A 17,379-nucleotide genomic window follows, 5' to 3' on the forward strand; every position below is an offset into this window, starting at 1 on the left:
TATTCTTGTGGATTCTAGTAAACTTGACTTAAAAGTCTGGATGAAAATTGAGCACAATTTAAAAAGATAAATTGATTTTTATCACCGTAACGTTAAGCTGCTGTCCTAGGTATTCTCTGATAATATAAACATTACATCACTTTTTCAAACAGAAATTTCAGTAGTTAAAACTCAAAAGCACTGTAAAATATCAATTAAATAAAGAGAAATTCATTATTTAAAATGAGTAAAATGGGGAGAAAAAAAGAAGAAAATGGCTTATACCATAGTTTCTGCAAGATTCGGTGAAAACTCCTCTTCTGTCTCCAAACATCCTTCTTCATATATACTAGTAGAATAATTTTTCTTAAGACATATAAATTTAAAATATAGATTTTGTTGCAGGTAAGGAATTAATGTTCAGCCTGTTTCACTTTCTTTGTTTTAATAGTTGTTAAAGTAAAAAAAAACTTTATTAGTCCCAGACTATCCAATACTTTAATAAAGTGGTGGGATTCAAATATGTGAACAACCGGTTCTCTGTGTGGATGCCGCTTCCGGAAGTCCATTCTGGGCCTGGGCAACAAAAAATTAGCTACCGGTTCTGCCGAAGTGGTGCAAACTGGCTGAATCCCACCACTGCTTTTAAAAGTAAAATTCTGACTTTAATTTTTCAAAATGATTTACAAATGACAATAAAAAAACAATGTTGCTATGCAGCAGAGTAAAAATATAAAATCTTATCTCCCCTCCTGCTGCTGCTCCTGCGGTATTTTGTAGTATATATTTATCCAAGCCTTATGGAAAGCAGTATGTTTTAACACAAAACCTGTAGTTCTAACCAACACCAGAGAGTGGCAGAATAATAACAGTAAAAACAATTTATCCAGCTCTTACAAACATTGATCCATTTCTGTAATATATTCTGAATTCTACAATGCTTTGAATACTGAAAAATAAATAGAAGATATGCTCACTAATGAACATTACTAGGATTAATAAAACTGCTTTCTTTAGTAGTATTAACTTATTCCAGATATTTTCAAATAGAATAACTACCCATAACATGTTCTGTCAAATAATCTTAAATTTTATCTCTTTTGGCTCCAGACTCAGTAGACTCAAATCTTCTCAGACTTGGTGACCCATCTTTGTGTACAGTTGAAATCCAGGTTTAGAGAGTCAGGGCAATAGAATATGGTTAATGATTTATTATCAAGAGAATATTCTATACAACTTATTGTCAGAGTTGCTAATGAAGTTTTGGATCCAGGACAACTTGCCGTGTCCAACTTGCCACAGGACAATTTGCCACCGAACTCATTGTGGACAACTCACTACGGGACAATTTTACACAGGATAACTCAACATGAGATAAATATACTGTTATCCGCCACTATTTCTTCAACATTATTTTCATTTTTGTCATTCACATTTCATTTGATCCCTCCTTTAGCATCCTTTCTTTAATGATTCTATTCCACCATTTCTTCGATATTAGTGTAACTCTTGTATTTCTTGATTCACTTAGTTTCTTTTACCTGCACTTAAGGCACACAAGAGTGCCTTTTGGGCAGTTGCAGATGCCCCAGGTAAACCCATTTTTTGGGCAGGATTCACTCATTCCACGAGGAATTTCACGCTCAAATAAATCCAGATTCTACACACACACACACACACACACACACACACACACACACACACACCAAAAAATCACAATAAATGTTTTAACACATACCATATAATTTAATGTATAGAAAAAACTTAAGATTTCATAAAATTTTAAAATAAAAAATCTAGAAACTCGGATCTGGGTTTAAAAACCCAGCACTGGCAAGCCTGATACACATGCACACACTTAGCATCAGTCCTCTATGCACATATTTCCTATGAGAAAGCGTAACAGAACATTTTATTCTATCTTGTTCCTAGCACTGATTTAGTCATACTGCATTGACTTTTAAAAAACATATGTCTCATTATTTCTTTCAGCAACCAACTCGGGCTATAATAATTTTTTAAACTGAAAGAACCTGTACATCTCAATTTATATGGCAAAAATTCAAAACTTCTAGTGACATTCAATCATTTGGTTAATACTTTCTGAATGTTAGGTAATAAATTTCCCCTGAATATCATATGACTTTATTTGTTCAATAATTTAACAATCTAAGCATTAGGTGCAGATGGTTCCTTTATTCCCAATGGTGACCACTTTTAATGTATTGTAATTAACATTAAGCAAATCCTCCTTAGAAAAAAAGGATCTTCCTATTGATTTATGGAAGCCTACTTAATTGGGAAGACTGAATTACATTTTTGTTTGTTTGCATAAAATATTGCAAGTGCTTATATTTCTCTGTGACAGGTGAAAAGCACTTAACGAGTTATGTTATTTATTGAAGTTATTAAACTGGAACAAACAAATACACATGTAACTAGGGCTACTATAACTATGTACTTTTTAATATTATGGTGCCATCTAACTTCAATTTCTGAAATCAAATTCTGTCAATTTATACTTTTGCGTATAGAGTTTCCCACAGAGGATTGATGACAATTATGACATATTTTGCACCGAAAAGGGAGAATATGAACCTCTAACGTTGTCTATGATATCGTTAGATCTTAAAATAGTCTTGCTGTTGTATTGTTATGATGAGTGCTTTGGTCTCCCAATTTAAATGTGCAAAATCCCCACAAGCTCTTGCATTAAAGTGATGGAAGTGAAACTACATTCAGAAATAAAGCAAGCAAATCACCAGTTTTATGACTGAAGGTGTCATTGCTCAGAAATTGTCAAGGACCCATCACTGATCTATGTAGGCTAATGAGATAAAATCCAAATATCTCTTTCAGCTGCTGTAAAAGTCTGGAAGGTTTTAAATTTGATCAATTCTTAATGCTGAACTACCAAGACCAAGGCTGTGATTATATGGCACCCTGGGGTTGAGGACATAGCAACTGTTGATCTTGGATGGAGCAGCATTTCCCAATTTGAGATATTTGGAAGTCCTTTTGAATTAACAGTTATTCTCAAACAGCAGATGGCAGGTGTGGCCCGGAGGACCGTCTCTACATAACTTTATATTGTGTATTTTCCTCATTCCAAAGGCTCTTCGTGCAATTATTAATACCCTTTTTGCCTCATACACTACACTGAGGACCACCCAGAAGCTAGAGTTGCTTTAGATGTGGTTGTTAGCAGCCAAACTATGTCAATTTTCAAAAATATTTTTACAAATAATGGCTAAGTGAAATATTTGATCCCATTCATTGCATCAGAGCTAGACCTTGCTTAATGATCATTTGTTCAGCAACCATTTGAAGTTACAATGCTGAATGAATGGTCATTGCATCCTTAAAACAAAATGAAAGGAAACAAAACAATGTTGGGGAAGAAAAAAACAATTTTTATTTAACCATGAATGGTCCTGGTCACTGTTCCAACAGAAGTTCTGCATTAGTAAGCATTAATTCTCAATATTCTACAAAGCACTTCAGTTCATATTCTTGCTAGCAAGATGTATTTCTGTTCATCTTAACTTTTTCTGTTGTCCATACAGAATTACAATACATTAGTTTGTTGGTTATGGATTGCTCTAATTTTTGTCTTCCATTCATGTTAGATCATGTACACAAAGTTTATTCTAAAGAGATTATTTAGGGGGGGAAATCCACTTTGACATCTTGCTTTTCCTCTAGGAGTTTAGTACAGTTTACATGGGAAGTGTTGAGTCCTCGGCTTAATGGCAAATGAGCACAGAACATCTTGTGGTTCCAACAAGTCTTTTATTGCAGTCTCTTCTACTCCGTTACAGCTGAGGCTCGCAGGCCTCTCTGCCTCTTTTAACAACATTCCCCGGGCAGAATGGCAACAATTAGGCGCGCTCCGCGCCTTGCGCATGCGCGCGAAGCCGGCACCAGCCAGCCTGGTCCCGGGCAGCTTGCAACTGCCCGGGACCATTGCAACCTCCCGAGCCTGCCTTTGCAGGCTCAGGACACAACAGGAAGCTCCTTTTAACTCCACAAAAACAATTCTGAGAGAGATATATTTATTTAAACTGATTTACATGGCTGCCCATCTCAGAAAATGTGACTTTGAGTGGCTGAGAACAATTAAAAAATACAATGTAAGCACAACGTAAAAATACATTCAACTAAATCACAAAGTGGCCTCAAAGTGGCAACAATATCTTCAAGGTTTTCTGAAAGATAAGCAGAAATGGGCCAACTTGATCTTCAGTGGTGTGGTGTCCAGAAGGCAGCTACAGAAAAAATGTGGAAAAGATTGGCCTAAGAGACAGTAAGTAACTCAAAGTCACCCAGTAAGACTCCATAGTTGGGGATAGATTTGGTCTTGGTTAACTACTACACATATAATATAGAGTTGTGAGATGTACATCTATTGAACAGTGAGACTGGCTGAAAATATATAAAAAAAATCAGAAATATACATTTTATTGCGTGCCATTTTCAAGATGGTAATGATTTAGAGATTTAAATACACACACACATTCTTTTTCCTTGATGACAGATATGTCAGTAGCACTCCTAAAATTGTTATACATTAGTTGATCCTTTTGCACAATTTTTAATAACATATTTAACAGATATAGAAGGGGTGGTAGTTATACTTTTTATTGCTGGTGTTTAATCCTGTTTCTAACCATCAAAATCACTTTTTCCAGCTGTTTTCTCTAGAAAAGGTTCAGAAATTGGTTGATGCTAACAGAAGATTTAAGCATTAAATCTCTAACAGCAAGAGATTTAAGCATTAAAGATAAAGCAATCTCAAAATAGTATGTCTGAAAAATATATAGCAATATCATGTTTTATTGAATAAATGTAGATTTTTTATTAAAAATGCAGCAGATAAATGTAACATGGGATGAATTATCTGTCAGCATGCATATACTTGAATTTTGCATTTTTATAAAATGGCACTTTATAAAGATTATGTGATTTACCTTTCCAAGCAGAAAAAATAGGCTTTCTGAAGGACTTTTAGGTACAGAAGCCTGATTTACAGAAATTAGGAAATACATGTATGATTATCTCTCAGTGTGTAACCAGTGTGGCAGTGGTTAAGATATTGTATTAGAGTTAAGATTGAAGTCCACTTTCAACCATGGAAGTGAGTCACTTTTTTACCTAATATACAGTAGCTCACAAAGTTAAAACTGGAGAGAAACCATCATCTCCATGACCTTTAGCTCCTAAGTAGGCTGACTTTTCTCCACTTTCCAGTCCAAGCAAGTGCTGCCACCTATTAAAATACGGCAGAAATATTTAAGATTTAATTTTTTAAACAGCTACTGTGAATATACATTAATTTTTAGGATCATTCTTGGCTAAAGCAAGACAAGACTATTCATATCTCTTTCTAATCTGCCACTAGAAATAGTTTGTTTTTTTAGTTTTGGGGAACGAAAACAGCAAAATTAAATGGGATAACTAGAAGCACCACTGGTTGCCTGGCAGCCGAGGAAAGATTTGCATGGAATCTTGGAGAATTAAGCTGCTTTCTAGAGCAAAAGGCCAGGAAAACGGAACTCCAGCAAGTGTCTGTACTAACCAAGGTAAATTTACAGGTCGAACGTGGTTTAGTCAATAGCTCCATAAAAGCACAGAGTGATTTGTAGCGTCAAGATGGCCACAATCAGCAGGCTTCTGCTCAGCCTTCTCCCAAATTTTAGTTCTAGTTTAATGTAAAGAAGGACTAGGGGTGACATGATAGCAGCGTTCCAATATCTCGGGCTCAACCTCTTCTCCAAAGCACTTGAAGGTAGAACAAGAAACAATGGATGGAAACTAATCAAGGAGAGAAGCAGCCTGGAATTGAGAAATTTCCTTACAGAACATTTACAGGTAATCCTTGACTTACAACACTTCATTTAGTGACCGTTCAAAGTAACAACAGCACTGAAAAAAGTGACTTATGACTGTTTTTCACACTTACGATCAAAATTCAGATGCTTGGCAATTGACACATTTATGACAGGCTCATGTGATCCCCTTTTGCGACCTTCTGACAAGCAAATTCAATGGGAAGCCAGATTCAGTTAACTTAGTTACTAACTTAACAACTGCAGTGATTCACTGCAAGAAAAATGGGGCAAAATTCACTTAACAGCAGAAATTTTGATCGTAAGTCTAGGACTACCTGTAAGCAGTGGAAAGAGTTGCCTTCAGAAGTTGTGGATGCTCCAACACTGGAGGTTAAGAAGAGATCCTTCAACCACTTGTCTGAAATGGTATAGGGTTTTCTGCTTGAGCAGGGGGTTGGGCGAGAAGAACTTCAAAGTCCCTTCCAACTCTGTTATTTTGTAAATTCCAAGTCTGCATCCCGCGCCCCGCCGTCTGATTGCTGTCGGGCATCCCTTCCCTTCCTCTCGGGTACAGGATGAGTAAATCCGCCACGTGGTCGCCTTAACTCCTCCTGGAGACTCCAGGAGCCGGGAACCCAAGACCTACCAATCTCCCCGCCCTTCCTCTCAGCGCCTGGAGGATTATGCCTCAGAGCGGGCCGCTGACGCTCGAGCAGGCACAGGGAGGGACTTACCTGCTGTGGCTGTTGTCGGGAACGGCGCTTCTCCCGCCTGCCGCCTCTCTCTCTTCCCCCGAAGGCGGCTTCGAGTTGCGCATCCTGGAATCCACGTAAGCGAGCCAATCGAGGGGGGCTTCTTGTTTCGCCTCGAAAGCAAAACTTTCAGCTGTCCAAACAGGCGGGTTCTTATTATCAGGTCAGTTGAGACACGCGTCGAGGGTGGGCTCTAGTGGCGAGGACACCACGGAAGGAAGAGCGGAATCGCCTCACAAACCGCCAGGTATCCCCTTTGGTCCTTCCAGAGCGAATGGGTGGGAGCGAGCACATTCGTCGCTCTTCGCAAACATGTGGTTTCCGAGAGAAGAGTTCCTTCGTAGATCAGGGGTCTCCAACATGAAGTCATGTGGACTTCAACTTCCCAGAATTCCCCAGCCAGCTTTGAAGTTCACAAGTTTTGCTGGCTGGGGAATTCTGGGAAGTCCACAAATCTTCAAGTTGCGAAGGTTGGAGACCCCGGTCGTTAGACCGTAATGCGTGGGGCTGAGAGGGATATGGAGGAGAAAAGGGTGTGGGGACCGCCTGATGGAGGAGGGCTTGTCGTGCTACCCTGATGGCTGGGTCTTCAACGGGCACCCCTAACCCTCCGGGCTCTCCATGGTCATCTTCCTCTACCCAGATGCCCCTAAAGCAGGGGTCTCCAATCTTGCCAATCTCAAGTCTTGTGGAGTTCAATTCCCAGAATTAGCTGGCTGGGGAATTCTGGGAGTTGAAGTCCACATGTCTTAAAGTTACCTCCTGCCATAAATTCTTTCTGAGGCTTGTTGCTTAACCAGAAGTACTCCCCCCGCCCTCCTTTGTAAATTGTCAGCATACTTGGGAAAGCAGAGGCGGAACGCAATAAGCATTACAACTGAATTGGGCCGACTTCGGCAATAGCTGATTCAAAGCAACCTCTTCGCTGTTTTCCTTTCCTCTCTCCCTCCCTTCGTGCGCGTCTTGTTCTCCCGAAACAAGGCCGGAAAACCGTGAGCCTAATCCGCTCTCATTTGGAGACGGATGGCGTCGCGCTGCTGGAAAAGAGGCGAACGCGGAAATGAGCTCTTCCTTCGTTATGGAGGCATATTAAAGCTAGCCTGGTTTATACAGATTGCTACCGATCATGAAAGTACTGTTACACTTTCAAATATGTTGGACTACTGATCTCTTCCCGTTGCGCTTTTAAAAGAATTAAGAGTTGGCTGAGCTATTGGAACTTCATTTCTAGGAAGCTCAGTGGCATCCACCCGTGACTCTCGATTCGTATATTATTTAGGTCACCAGCTAATAACTCGAATGTAAGGTTCTTTATCTTTAAAAGGAGAAAAGGATTTCCTCTTACACTGGTGCCTGTCTTTCCCTTATCAAAGCTCTATTTGGAAATGACAATTGTTTTTTATTTGCATATTATTCAAAAACACTTATTGGAAGACTTCATATTCTTTAACCATGATATACTGGACTACGAATTAGCCAAAGCTATTTTAATATAGCAGTAATGCGGACCATATAGCTAGCTTGTGTGGATCTGGAAAATTAAGTAAAATATATAATATTGGATCAGTGTGTCAAATGATCACATTTGATGGATGATGCATTTTTTTTCTAAATTCACAGTAATTTAAAATCTATGAAAAGAAATATCTCTGATTTTGGATAAAATATTCATAACAGCTACCTCACATTTTATGGGTAGAATACATGCAGACTACGTGTATTTTCTTCCTTGGTAGATATAGGCCAATAGTGGGAAAATTTGCCCTGAAAGATATAATATTGGGCTCCCCAAATGGTCACAGCTCTTTTCTCCATCTGACTTTTGTAATTTTTAAGGGTACTTTTAATTATGTTTTCAATTACATTTACCTGTTTTGAAGTTTTTTAATGTAGGCATTTGTTACTTGAATTTTTATTTTGTAAGAAAATTCTGCAAACCGCACCCATAATCCTGTTTCCTCTGATATGATACTTCTTAGATACATTGTTAGTTATTTTTGTAAAGGCAATTTAAGAGCATAAATGAATATTTTTCATTTTTGGTCATAGGGCAGTAAAAATAACATTTTTGTAATGAAATAACATTAAGAATTACAACCATTTTAGTAATAACTGTGGAATCTATGAGATACCTAAAAGAGAGCCAGTTTGATGTAATAGTTAAGGTCCTGTCTTAGAAACTAGGAGACTGTGAGTTCTAGTTCCACCTTCAACATAAAAGCCAGTGGGAAGACTTTGGGCTGATCATACTCTCTAAGTTGTGGGAAAAAAGAAAGATGAAGGAGTATAATGTATATTTTCTGCCATGAGTTACTTATAAAGTAATAAAGCTGGGATAAAAATCTAATAAATATACAAATTAAAAACTGGCATACTAATGCAATATATATTAAAACAAAAGGCTTCTTGGTCTTGGGCTAAGATCAAATGTAATTAAAGACTATAAAATTACTTTGCTTGTCTGTTGGGAGTCTTGGGGTAAATGGAGAAGGGATTATAAGATTTCTGATTCTTACTATACTTGCAAGCTGCTTCCTCATGCTTTGCTGCATGTCCTTCAGCCCACTTTAAAGCAATAAGCCCCTTGATAGGAAGTAACTGTGTCCTTTGGATTTTGAAAATATAAGTTTCTTCCCTTCCCTTTTATCTGTTGGTAACATTAACTTTTAGCAAATTCCTTGAAAAAAAATGGAGCAAAAGACTGTCATATGATTTAGCACTTTGTACTGCTTTGTAACCAAAGCTGAAACCTCTGACATAATAGGCACACTGAACTTGGTAGGACATTTGATGAACATTCTTTCTTTATATTGTAAATTTATCTCTATTGTGGTTGGGATAACACTGGGCGGATGAGGCAGTTTTTAGGCATCCTGTTTACTCCTCTGGGCATGTATTGTCTTGCATCAGCTACTTATGCTAGCTTAGTTTTATAGTAGGTAAAATATTGCCAAGTCTTGTGGGAAGAACATATGAACCAAGCACATCTTTCTTCCCCCATATTACAATACTTCTCTAGCTTCTTTTATCAGTCGTACTAATCTTATCCAATATGACGCTCAATATATGGGATTACTCAAAACTCATCATTCTTTGCTGTGGACCGAGACTTCTAGAAGGTACAGAGTTAGTCAACACTGCCTTAGATTGCTACCACACTGTATAATATTATGATGCCATAACTTGGACATTGTACTATTGCAACTTGGAACAACAGCAGTATAAATGATTTATTGCAATACTATCTTCTGTTGAGCAGGCATAGTTCAAAGACAGAATGTCATTGTCTTATTAAATTGAAATTAAATACAAAGATTGATACTTGAATACAAGAAGGATTTAAGATGAAGACATTTAAAAGTGAATTTGTTAGGAATATTAACTAATAATATTTATATATTTAGCACACTTCCTTTCCCTAAATCTCTTATAGTTAATGTTTGTGTTACTGTAAGTGCCTTCTCTGCAATGGTGCTTTCCCTGTGGGATAGCTTCCTTCTCCCTAAACCATGCTGGCTCAGGAATTCTGGGAGTTGAAGTCCACAAATCATAAAAGAGCCAAGGTTGCCTACCCCTGCCCTAAACCTTTGATGGTCCTGGCCCTGTTGGAAGGCCTTAAAAACCTGGTTTAAATCAAGGGGGTTAATGGAGCTTGGGTTGAGAAATTGATTACTTTTTCCATTGTGTTTTTTATTGTTCTTTTTACTGTTTTATATGTATGTTTTTGGTCTTATAACTTGTTAACTTCCCAGAGTTACTTGCTTAATATGACCAGCCACATAAATTTTCAGAATAGAAAATTGCTAAATAGAAGTAAAATTCCAAAATAAATTGAGCACAGATAGAGTCTGATTCTTGTCACGATATGAAACATAAACAGTTGGAGTTAAGATAATTCAATCTCTGTTTACATTTCTTATAATTATGTCAGTCCTATTGGGAATACTGCTACATGTACTTACTGGGCCTAAACAACAGTGTTTTATCATCCTTAGCAACAAAGCATTTAAAATACTCTGTTGCTAGCAAACTGGTTTATTTCTTAATGGATTTCTGATGTAATGCAGGAGAGTTTTTAAAAAGCAGTTTTTATTACAAAATAGAACAAATGGTACATGAGTTTTGACTACTGATATTTACATGCTTGGAATGGAACAGAAAGATAACTTTAAGCAATATTAGTTCTATAGAGGGAGTCCACAACTTATGACCACAATTGAGCCCAAAATTGCCATTGTTAAGCAAGATAGTTGGTAAATGAGTTTTGCCCCATTTTATGTCTTTTCTTGCCATAGTTATTGAATCAATCACTGCAATTGTTACATTAGTAACATGGCTATTAAGTGAATCTGGCTTCCCCATTGACTGCTTGTCAGAAGGTCACAAAAGGTAATTCCATGACCTCCATGATACTGCACTGTCATAAATATGAGTCAGTTGCCAAGTATCTGAATTTTGATCAGGTGACTATAGGGATGTTGCAATAGTTGTAAATGTGAAAAATGGTGATAATGCGATTGATTTTATTTTAAACAACGTGCCTTCAACAAAATTCTACATAGCAAAATTCTTTCTTATTGGAAATCTAGCTAATCCTATCAGTATAAATTGTTTCATACCATCCTGACAGATATGTTTATTTATTATATTTTTATCCCATCGTTACTACCTTATAAGTAATTCAAGGTGGTGAACATACATAATACTTCTTCCTCCTATTTTTCTCACAACAACAATCTTGTTAGGTGGGTGTGACTGAGAGAGAGTGACTGGCCCAAGGTCATTCAGCCAGCTGTTACACCTAAGGTATGACTAGAACTCACAGTTTCCTGGTTTATGGGCCAGCATCTTAACCACTATACAAAACTGCCTCTCACAAAACAGATATATAAACATGGAGAAGTTTGTGAAGACATACACAAAGGTCATATATATGCTGGTTGGGTTTATTAGGAATGTCAAGAGACTTGATAGTTGTCTTACGTATCAATGCTATGGTTGGATTTCTAGATGAATGTATTTTAATAGCCATTGGTATCAGACTGGATAAAGCAGGACAACCGCTAATTCTTTTTTCTTGATAGCTGTCCTGAAGGAGACCCGACTAGGAAACCATTGCCATGTACGTCCTACAGTACTGTACTGTTTTTATTGGAAAGCTATAGTAACAGAATGTTGGACGTTTGAATGGGCTTTTTCCTTCCCTCTCTTCCTTTATCGTTGAGTGTCAACCTTGCCAAGTAGACCAGACAAGAAATATGACCAGATGCGCTAATACTACTTTACAGGTAGTCCTAAATTTATGACCAAAGACAGTTGTTAAGTGAGTTTTGCCCCATTTTATGACTTTTCTTGCCATAGTTGTTAAGTGAATCACTGCAGCTGTTAGCAAGTAACAATGGTTGTTAAACAAATCTGGCTTCCCTGTTGACTTTGCTTGTCAGAAGCTTGCAAAAAAAGGCTCACATGACCGAGGGACACTACAACTGTAATAACTATGAATCAGTTGCCAAGTATCTGAATTCTGATCATGTGATCACTGGGATGCTGCAACAGTTGTAAATGTGAAAAATGGTCAGAGGTCACTTTTGCAGTGCTATTGTAATTTTGAGCGGTCACTAAATGAATTATTATAAGCCAAGGACTCCCTGTATTGTAAGGCTACATTAACAGAATCTTGCAGGTCTCAACCATTTCCCTCTCTCAGTATCCAGTGCAGACTATGCTATCTCTTACCTGACTTCTCCCTAAATAGTGTCACAGGACCCCGTTTCTCACAATCATTCTCACATACCCTGACAATGTCCCTCCAGATTCACACCCCATCAGTTCCCAGGGGAAATTTATTGTGGCCTCTGAGAACAAAGTGTAGCTGTGTTGTTTCCCTCTTCTACTGGTAACTCTCCAGGATCCCACAAGATGTCCTGTAAAGTCACCTTTGGTGTGTGATCAGTGGAAATGCCACTGGCTAACCTGCCATAAACATTTTACACAGAGCAGCGAATGTTCAGAATTGATTCAAACTTTTCTAGCAAGCTCCCATATATACATAGGAGCATTGGCTGAGCCATCATCTATTATGCTGGGGCAAATTCTGCCTCAGCTGTTCTTTTAGTTGTTTCATGACATTCTGCAAATTAATCACATTCATACTAGCAAACCTGCTAAAAATTGGTAGTTTCTTGAAATAAATAAATGGAATAACAATATTAACATTTTTCTACCAGGATTTGAGCCAATGGCACTCTGCACTCTGCCAGGTGAATGTTACAGCCACCATACTATAGGTAGTCCTCAACTTCCAACAGCATCCCCGTGGTCACCTGATCAAAATTCAGGCATTTGGCAACTGATTCCTATTTATGACGGTGCAGTGTCATGGGGTCATGTAAATCGCCTTTTGCGATCTTCTGACAAGCAAAGTCAATGGGGAAGCCAGAGTCACTTAACAACCATGTTACTAATTTAACAACTGTAGTGAGTCACTTAACAACTGTGGCAAGAAAAATCGTAAAAAGGGGCACAATTCACTTAACAAATGGGTTAAATAGGTTAGCAACAGAAATTTTGGACTCAATTGTGGTCGTAAGTCAAAGACTACCTGTGTTAAGAGAGTCCTATGATAATTGCCTATATATGTATAGTTTGATGCTTGCTCTTTCTCTCTCTCTCACACACATACACTCACACACACACATATATTTGTTTAATCTAAATAAATTTAACTTGTCTTTGTATGCTTATATTTTTATATGGTTATACATTTATACGATAAAGGGTCAGGATAGCAGCATTGTTTTTTAAGCACTGGGCAAATTTCTGCTGAAGCATCTAAGTCTGGATAACATTTTCTTAAGTTTGCTTAGAATCCAATGAGCCTGGGACAATAGCATCTTAAAGTTGCAGTGCTGATACAGGTAGTCTTTGATTTATGACCATTCATTTAACAAATGTTCATAGTAACAATGATTCTGAAAACATGATCACCATTTACATCCTTGCCAGAGAGCTTCCAATCAGCCGGGTCGATGAGGGACGCTGGATTTGCTTAACAATTGTGTAATTTGCTTAATGACCTTGGCAAAAGTCATAAAGTCAGCCACAACTCATTTAACAATTGTATTGCTTAGCAACAGAAGTTTCAGTCCCAACTGGGGTTTAAGTCAAAGACGACCTATTAGTACATAGATATGATCAGTACATAGTACATAGATATGATCACTGTGTAATATTATGATGCCATAACTTGGACATTGTACTATTGCAACTTGGAACAACAGCAGTATAAATGATTTATTGCAATACTATCTTCTGTTGAGCAGGTATAGTTCAAAGACAGAATGTTATTGTCTTATTAAATTGAAATTGAATACAAAGATTGATACTTGAATATCATATTTGTGTTGTTTCCTTTGATAGCCATTATTACTAACCCATTTGGCTTGAAGACAGAAACCTTTAATAAAGGAACACAAAGTTTATCTATGCTAAATTTCTGGAACTGATATCAGAGATGGTGTAATAATCATAATAGTTTGTTGTGTATATTCTACATATTTGTTAATAAAATTTTAATTTGTGTTCTTAGGGGGCACTTTAGAGTGTATGAAACAGCCCAAAGCTTTATGCTGTAACTAGATTAGTAGATGGCACTGGAAAGAATTAGCTGTTTTCATTGTATTGTATTGTAAGGATGTGAACATAACTGTCAAAAAGAAGTTAAATTTTTTATTAAAGTTAATTTGCAATTGAAACTGCATTAAGAATTGTATTGTATTTCCAAAGAATAGTTTATATAATTCTAATTATAACATGTACAGTCATTTATGATACCACGGTACAATATCATTAATAAAGTAATGATACTATATCCCCACTTTGAACTACAGTATAGGTGAGAATGAGATGCTGTCAATTAGCTCTTCAGATACTGGAGGCTGTAAGACTCTGGTTGAGGGAGAACAGATTAAAGCTGAACCTAATAAGATGAGTTACTGTTTATACACTAAGATTCATTGTCAGCTCCATGTTATTTCTGGATGGTCAGGCACTTTGAAAGAACAAATCTAGGGCATCTTCTTGGACTCACCGCTCCTCCTCAAACAGCAGAAGGAAGCCAAGGCTAAAGAGAACTTTGTCTGACTTCATCTGGTCCAGCTGGTAGGGGAAGACCTAGCTATAGTGATTCACATCCTTATTATATGTTTGGATTACTGTGACCTACTTTACAGGTGACTTTGCTTGAAGAATATTTGGAAATTACAACTGATCCAGAATGTGACTCGCTTACTTACCATCTCTTCACATTAGAAGCATTTAACCCCAATTCTGTGGACTCTGAATTGATTACTGGTAAGTTTACTTATCCTTGTAAGCTGCCTGGAGTCAGAGAGTGAATTCGGCGGCCATATAAATTTTCTTAAATAAATAAAATACTAGTATAATTTAAGGTATTGGTATTGATCTGTAAAGTTCTTCTTGGCTTGGCTCTTGGCTAGGACTGTAGGACTGCCTTTTTTCAATTACATCAGCCCTATTTATCAGATACCATAAGGAAGAACTATTAGTGATTCCACACTTCCACAGGTGTGGGGTGCTGAAACTAGATGATGCTGGTTCTCTATAGTAATATTGGCTTTTCAGTGGAGATCAGGCTCACATTTCCTTACTATCCTTTAGGAAACTACTAGAAAACCTGTGACCTGTTGGTTCATTGTTTCAGAGATATTTTCTTACCTAAACAGAACAACAGAATTATCAGAGGTGTGCGAACAAGTCAGTGGTAGTGGCTTCTGTTTTCCTGTTGGCTTCCCTATTGAATTTACTTAGGGAAAACTTGCAGAAAGCATTGGAGATCTTCCTTCCTTCCTTCCTTCCTTCCTTCCTTCCTTCCTTCCTTCCTTCCTTCCTTCCTTCCTTCCTTCCTTCCTTCCTTCCTTCCTCTCTCCCTCCCTCCCTCCCTTCTGCCAGCAAGCAGGTAGATCGCACCTAGAGCTTTGATCTTTGGAATCACCTAGTAAGTTTTTTCCATCAATCACAGTTGGTAATTATGCTGCTGCAAGATAAACGTTGTGAAACATTTATGAAGGTTGAAAAATTCTTAGTAGTAGATATGATCATCCATGGGTTTGTTCTACAAATCAGCAAAGACAATGTTTTTGTTTTTCTATCCACTCACCTTTTAATTTGTTGGGTATCCAATCTGTGTATAGAGTATTGGCACCCTCCCTACCATTCTTTATTCTCTGCCAGTTTTAATTTATCTACATCATATTGTCTTTTGCTATGCATTGAACATTGCCACTTATACTGTTTTGCATTAATTAAATGTAAATTTACTGTTATTTTTGAACTATGGCTGTTACTGTGTTATTTTATTTATTTGTTTTTTATTCCACCTTTATTACTTTTAAGTAACTCAAGGCAGTCAACATACTTAACACTGCTTTATCCTCCTATTTTCCCCACAACAATAATCCTGGGAGGTGGGTTGGGCTGAGAGCGAGTGACTGGCCCCAAGTCACCCAGCTGGCTTTCATGTCTAGCGTCTTAACCACTACAATAAACTGGTTCTTAATTAAGCACAAAGTTGTATTCAATTCCTCCCTTCCCATCAAAACTGAATTTGAAGTTTGTGATGTGTTTTGTACTATTAAAATAAGCAGAAAATCTTTGTTATATATATATATATATATAAAAAATCTATTTTTTTTCCTTATAGGAATTGATATTACTGTAGGTAAATGTTGCAAAGCTTACTAAACTGGATTTATAGCACAAAAGTGCTGACCTTAAATTGTATACTAACTTATGTAAAAATACTTTTGTTTGCTTCAAAACAAAATAAAAAGGCAATTGGAAAAGTGAGGCAACCACTTTCAGCCCTACAAAAGTGGACTGCATTGAAAAACAATGCCAAATAGGTGGGGACTACTTTGATTGTAAAAGCTATAGTAACAAAATAGTAACAAATCTGAATGTGTGTCTCCCTCCCTCCTTCCCTCCATCTTCATGTGAACTAGGGTGGAGCTTGATGAGACATTTTAATTTCTTAAGCTATCTTCTTCACTGGCTCAAATCTCATTGCCTTGGTAGTGGCTGGTCCAGTGGTGGGATTCAGCCGGTTCGTACCACTTCGGCAGAACCAGTAGCTAATTTTTTGTTGCCCAGGCCCAGGTTGGACTTCCGGAAGCAGCATCCACACAGAGAACCGGTTGTTCACATATTTGAATCCCACGACTGGGCTGGTCCTTCTGTCCTACAAGGCTACTACCTATGTTCTCTGTAGTCACTGACAAGGTTGCATAGCATGTATTTTTTTAACAACTTGTTTTGAGATTTTACTCTCTAGCAGAGTTGTATTTATTTTATGGTATGATGTACAAATTTAGCTCTAATTGTTCCTACATTTCCTCTTTAAAATATTATGCTGTTACTCATCTTTACTGAGATAAATAAAAAAGTTGTTGATTAATTTTTAATTATCTAAGAATTCATATCTTGCACTAATTAGTTATGGTTTATAGACAAACCAAAATTGGTTTGATTCATCACTCTTAAATATAATCAGTAAATGTTATATTGTTTAATGCTTTGTATAAACCATATCTTAACAGTTCTAAATACAGTTTTTATTGATTTTTTTCAAGGCAAACTGATTTCACAGCACATACAGCATGACTGCTGCTGTTTTAGGAATATAGCTTAATTGAAACTTGATTACAATTATGTATAAGAAAGGAAAGAAAAACATTGTTTCTTATTCCAAAGAGAAATGAACAGCATTTTAAATGAGTCATTCTGATCTGGTAGAAAAT

At 37.2% G+C, this 17,379-nt stretch overlaps 1 protein-coding gene across 6 annotated transcripts in view; it reads left to right on the forward strand.

The window, feature by feature from the left end:
• FHIP1A (FHF complex subunit HOOK interacting protein 1A) overlaps nt 1-17,379 on the forward strand; it is a 92,875-nt gene that overhangs the window by 10,456 nt on the left and 65,040 nt on the right. For 2 of the 6 annotated variants that reach the window (XM_039346427.1, XM_039346426.1), the window contains exon 4: nt 14,794-14,914. The gene's annotated coding sequence lies outside the window, so the exon portion shown is untranslated. Of the gene's footprint in view, nt 1-6,445; nt 6,726-14,793; nt 14,915-17,379 lie in introns of those variants that run through there. The other 4 variants (XM_039346420.1, XM_039346421.1, XM_039346423.1 and 1 more) reach the window with 4 other exon arrangements.

The sequence above is a fragment of the Crotalus tigris genome, unplaced genomic scaffold, assembly GCF_016545835.1.
Source record: "Crotalus tigris isolate CLP2741 ecotype Arizona unplaced genomic scaffold, ASM1654583v1 scf7180000017994.786943, whole genome shotgun sequence".
NCBI classification, from domain to species: domain Eukaryota; kingdom Metazoa; phylum Chordata; class Lepidosauria; order Squamata; family Viperidae; genus Crotalus; species Crotalus tigris.